Source organism: Ailuropoda melanoleuca, chromosome 7 (assembly GCF_002007445.2).
Source record: "Ailuropoda melanoleuca isolate Jingjing chromosome 7, ASM200744v2, whole genome shotgun sequence".
Classification (NCBI taxonomy): Eukaryota; Metazoa; Chordata; class Mammalia; order Carnivora; family Ursidae; genus Ailuropoda; species Ailuropoda melanoleuca.
This window is the reverse complement of record NC_048224.1, coordinates 67205236-67211235: the sequence shown is the minus strand read 5'-3', so window position 1 is coordinate 67211235 and position 6000 is coordinate 67205236. Positions and strand designations below refer to the sequence as shown.

General features: G+C 36.8%; 1 protein-coding gene across 1 annotated transcript in view; it reads left to right on the top strand.

Moving 5' to 3' along the window:
* LOC105239758 (phospholipid-transporting ATPase IB-like) overlaps positions 1 to 6000 on the top strand; it is a 195528-nt gene that overhangs the window by 22193 nt on the left and 167335 nt on the right. The gene's annotated exons all lie outside the window — the stretch shown is intronic.

The following is a 6000-nucleotide window of genomic DNA, read 5'->3' as shown; positions in this document are numbered from 1 at the left end:
TGTGGTCCATATATACAATGGAATATTACTCAGCTATCAGAAAGAACGAGTTCTCAACATTTGCTGCAACATGGACGGCACTGGAGGAGATAATGCTAAGTGAAATAAGTCAAGCAGAGAAAGACAATTATCATATGGTTTCTCTCATCTATGGAACATAAGAACTAGGAAGATTGGTAGGAGAAGAAAGGGATAAAGAAAGGGGGGGTAATCAGAAGGGGGAATGAAGCATGAGAGACTATGGGTTCTGAGAAACAAACTGAGGGCTTCAGAGGGGAGGGGGGTGGGGGAATGGGATAGGCTGGTGGATGGGTAGTAAGGAGGGCACATATTGCATGGTGCACTGGGTGTTATATGCAACTAATGAATCATTGAACTTTACATCAAAAAATCAGGGATGTACTCTATGGTGACTAATATAATATAATAAAAATATTACTATAAAAAATAAAAAATATTGATTCTTCCAATCCATGAGCATGAAATATCATGCTATTTGTTTGTGTCATCTTCAGTTTCTTTCATCACTGTTTTATAGTTTTCAGAGTACAGCTTTTTCACCTCCTTGGTTAAGTGTATTCCTAGGTATTATTTTTGATGCAAATGTAAGTGGGATTTTTTTCTTGATTTTTCTTTCTGCAACTTCATTATTAGTGTATAGAAACACAACACATTTCTGTATATTAATTTTGTATTCTCCAACTTTACTAAATTCATTTCTCAGTTCTAATGGTGGAGCTTTAAGTGTTTTTCATATATGGTATGTCATCTACAAATAGAGCTTTTCTTCCTGATGAATTTGGATATCTTTTTTTTTTTCTGATTGCTGTGGCTAGGACTAACAGTACTATTTTGAATAAAACTGGTGAGAGTGGACATCTTTTTTTTTGTTTTTGATCTTAGAGGAAAAGCTGTCAGTCTTCATTGTTGAGTACAGTGTTAGCTGTGGGGTTTTCATATAAAACCTTTAGCATGTTGAAGTATGTTTCCTCTAAATCTATTTTGTTCAGAGTTTTTATCAAGAGTGGATGTTCTATTTTGTCAACTGCTTTTTCTGCATCTATTAGGATGATCATATGTTTTTATCCTTTTTCTTGTTGATGTGATACATCACACTAATTGATTTGCAAATATTGAACCACATTTGCATCTCTGGAATAAATATTTGATCCTGGTGAATGATTCTTTTAATGTATTGTTCGATTCAGTTTGGTAATATTTTGTTGAGGATTTTTTAATCTATTCTCATCAGGTACATTGGCCCGTCATTTTCTTTTTTGCAGTGTCTTTATCTGGTTTTAATATTAGGGTAATGCTGGCCTTGTAGAATGAATTTGGAGGTTTTCCTTCCTCTTCTTTTTCTTTTTTTCTTTTTCTTTTTTTTGGAATAGTCTGAGAAGACTATGTATTAACTCTTTTCCAAAAGTTTGGCAGAATTCGCCTGTGGAACTATCTGTTCCTGGACTTTTGTTTGCTTGGAGTTTTTTGGTTACCAATTGATTTTCAATATTAGTAATCTGTGTGTCCAAATTTTCTATTTCTTCCTGCTTCAGTTTTGGAATATTGTATGTTTCTAGGAATTTATCCATTTCTTCTAGGTTGTCCAATTTTTGGCATATAATTTTTTCATGATATTCTCTTATAATCCTTTTATTTCTGTGGTGTTGGTTATTTCTCCTCCATTTCTGATTTTATTTATTTGAATCATTTTTTCCTTGATGGCTCTGGTTAGAATTTATCAACTTTATCTTTTTTAAATGAAACCAAGAACTGGTTCTTTATCTTTTTCTAATGTTTTTGTTTCATTTTATTTATTTCCACTCTAATCTTTATTGTCTCCTTCCATCTACTAGCTTTGGACTTCATTCATTCTTCTTTTTCTAGCTTCTTTAGGTGTAAGGTTAGGTTGTTTGAGATTTTTTTTTTTTTTTACATTTCTTGAAATAAGCCTGTATCACTATAAACTTCCTTCTTAGGACAGGTTTTTACTGTGTCCCAAAGATTTTGGACCATTGTGTTTTCAATTTCATTCGTTGCTATGTATTTTTTGATTTCTTCATTGATTAGGTGCACGTTATTTAGCCTCCATGTGCTTATGTTTTTGTTTTGTTTTGTTTTAAGATTTTATTTATTTACTTGACAGAGAGCACATGTGTGCAGGAGTGGGGCGGAGGGGGAGAGGGAGAAGCAGACTCCCTGCTGAGCAGGGAGTCAGACACGGAGCTCCGTCCCAGGACCCTGGGATCATGTCCTGGGCTGAAGGCAGATGAGTAACCCGGGCACCCCATGCTTGTGTTTTTTATAGTTTTTTTTTTTTGTAATTGATTTCTGGTTTCATATCATTTTGGTCAGAAAAGATGCTTGATATTATTTTAGTCTTCTAAATTTATTGAGACTTGTTTTGTGGCCTAACCTATGCTCTACTCTAGAGAATGCTCTATGTGCACTTGAAAAGAATGTGTATTCTGCTGTTTTGGATGGAATATCCTGTTTATATCTGTTAGATCCATCTGGCTCAATCTAGCTCACAACTACTATTTCCTTGTTGATTTTCTGTCTGAATTGTCCATCCATTGATGTAGATGGAGTGTTGAAGTCCTTTACTATTAACTGTATTACTGTCAGTTTCTTCCTTTATTACTGTGTTTGCTTTCTGTGTTTAGGTGCTCCTATGTTGAGGGCATAGATATTTACAATTGTTATATCCTCTTGTTGGATTAATCCCTTTATCATAATGTAGTGTATTGTGTATTGTCTCTTGCTATAGTCTTTGTTTTAAGGTTTACTTAGTCTGATATAAGTATTGTTACCCCAACTTTTTTTTTTTTTTTTAGCTTCCATTTGCTTGGTATGTTTTTTCATACCTTCCCTTTCAGTCTGTATGTCTTCAGGTCTGAAGTGATTATCTTATAAGCAGCTTATAGATGATTCTTGTTTGTTTTTATCTATTCAGTACCCCATGTATTTTGATTTGAGCATTTAGTCCATTTACATTTAATTACTGTTAGGTATTAATTGACATTTTGTCAATTGCTTCTGGTTGCTTTTGTAGTTCTCTGTTCCTTTCTTTTCTTGCTCTCTTTCCATGTGGGTTTGATGGCTTTCTTTAGTGTTATGCTTAGATTTCTTTGTCTTTATTTTTTGTATAACTGTTATAGGTTTTTGATCTATTGTTAATGTCAGGATCATATATATATATATACATATATATATATATGACATATCATATATATATGACATCTTATGTATGTAGCAGTCTATGTTAAGATGATAGTCACTTAAGTTCAAACACCTTCTAAAAGCACTACATTTTTACTTCCCCCTCTGTTTTATGTATATGATGTCATATTTTATGTCTTTTATTTTGACCAAATTTTGTAGATAATTTTACGACTTTTGTCTCTTTTTAATAAAGATTTTATTTATTTGAGAGAGAGAGAGATATGTGAGCACAAGCAGGGGAGGTGCAGAGAGGGAGAGAGTGGGAGAAACAGACTCCACCCTGATTGGGGATCCTGACGTGGGGCTCAACACCAGGACCCTGAGATCATGACTTGAGTTGAAGTCGAACACTTAACAAACTGAGCCACATAAGCACCCCACTACTTTTGTCTTTTAACCTTCATAGTCACTTTATAAGTGATTAACCTACTACCTTTACTATATTTGCTTTTACTTGTGAAATTTTTTCCTTTCATAATTTTCTTCTAATTATGGCCTTTTCTTTCCATGTAAAGAATTTCCTTACACATTTTCTGATAAGACTGCTTTAGTGGTGATGAACTCCTTTAACTTTTGTTTGTCTGGGGAACTCCTTACCTCTTTCTCTTTTCTGAATGGTAAACTTGCTGGATAGACTATTCTTAGTTGTAGGGTTTTTATTTTTTATTTTTATTTTTATTTTAGCATTCTGAATATATCGTGCTACCCCCTTTTGGCCTGCACTGCACTTTCTGCTGAAAAATCATCTTATAGCTTTCTGGGATTTTCCTTGTATGTAACTTTCTGCTTGTCTCTTGCTTCTTAAAAAATTTTCTTTATCATTACTCTTTGGCATTTTAATTATTATATGTCTTGGTGTGGATATTCTTTGGTTTATCTTGTTAGGGACTCTTTCTCTGCTTCCTATATCTTGAGGTCACCAGATTAGAGTCGTTTTTAGCTATTATTTCATCAGATAAATTTTTTGCCCCCTTGTCTTTCTCTTCTTTTTCTAGGATCCTTATAATATGAATATTGTTACACTTAATGATGCCACAGAGTTCCTTAACCTATTCTCATTTTTTATTGATTTTTCTTTTTGCTGTTCAGCTTGGTTGCTTTCCATTACCCTGTCTTTGAGATTGCTAATCTGTTCTTCTGTATCCTCTAATCTGCTTGTAGTTCCCTCTAGTGTATTCTTTATTTGTTATTGAATTCTTCAGCTCTCACTGGGTTTTTAATTTTTTCTGTCTCTTTGTTGAAGTTCTTACTGAGTTCATCCACTCTTTTCTCAAGTCCCATGAGTATCTTTATGACCATTACTTTGAATTTTTTTTAATCAGGCATATTATTTTTGTTTCATTTTGGAATTTTCCTGTGATTTTTGTCTTGTTCTTTCATTTGTGACATATTCTTCTGTCTCCTCATTTTGTCTAACTCTATGTCTATTTCTATGTATTAGGTAGCTTGCTTACATCTCCTGGACTTGAATATCGTGGCCTTCTGTAGAAAAGTGGTGCAGTAGAGTGCAATCTCCCTTGGTCACCAGAGCCACATCCTCCAGGGGTGTCCCCTGTGTGGGCTGCTTGCACCCACCTCCTATGGCTGGGCCTCAACTACCCTTAGTTCAGACAGCAGCAATGACCCACTTTTACTTCTATTTGTGCACTGGACAGGGTTTGCTCCCTGCACTGTGGAGAGACCTGTCTGTGGCTACTGTGGGCTTGTTGGTGGGCAGGGCCAGAGGTCAGCCTGTCTGCAAATAGCCTCTCTGCCACAGCTGCAGATACACACTAGGGCAGGGCTTACTTTCTGTATAGCCAGCTGAGAGGCCTGGCTGCAGAAAGTGTGGGCAGGTTGGTCTGTGGGGCTATCTCTCTCTCATTCCAGAGCAGGAGTCACTTTGAAGTGGTGTTGGTCCCTGTGGGAGTTGCTTACAGGGTGTGGTGGAGCAGGAGCTATTTTGGTAGGATGCCTCCTGAGGAATCAAGCAGGTTGGATGGGTGGGTCCACAGGGGAATACCAGGGTGGGGAACCCTAATGCTAGTAAAGTAGATGAAGAGTATTTCTGGCTCCCACAAACATCTGGCTATCCAGGCTGGGGAAGGAAAAGAGAAATGGCCTCTGCCAACACTTTTGTTCCTAGAAAAATCTCATGCAGATTCTGCTCCTCCAGCACACATTCTAACATTAGTAAATAAATCTCCTTCCTGTACACCCTATGTGCTTTTCAAACTGCTGCTTTTGGGTTGGCTCTTGGGCTGTTTAGTATACTGGCTCTTTAAGGGCAGGGACTCAGCTTTCTGTCACTCTCTGGCTCTCCCAGTTATGCTTGCTGAGTTTTACATCTCTTGGATTGAAGCCCTGATCAAAGCCAGATTTCTGGGGACTCATCAGTGTGAGTCCCCAAGTCTAGTGGTACCCTGTATGGTATCAGATCCTCCTGCTTCTTGGGACTTGTGTTGTCCCTTCTGTTTGTGGTTAGTTGTGTCAGGAATTTGGTTCCCAACTGCAACTGTGCCCCTCCTGCCCTTTTTGGTGTAGCTTCTTCGTGATGGAGCTGTTATCTCAGTGTGTTTGTGGGACAAGTTGAACTCAGGATTCTCTTATTCTGCTGTCTGCCCAAAACTCCTGGTCTTTCTGATTTTAAAATATAGTAGATTAATTAGAAAACAAGAAACACACCTGTGATGATTTTCTTTGTCCATGACATGGCTTAAGCATTTAGGGGGGTGTTGATGGATTTAAGAAACTTTTAGTGATAAAGAACCCATGAAGGAGAGAAGGGAGAAAAATTGG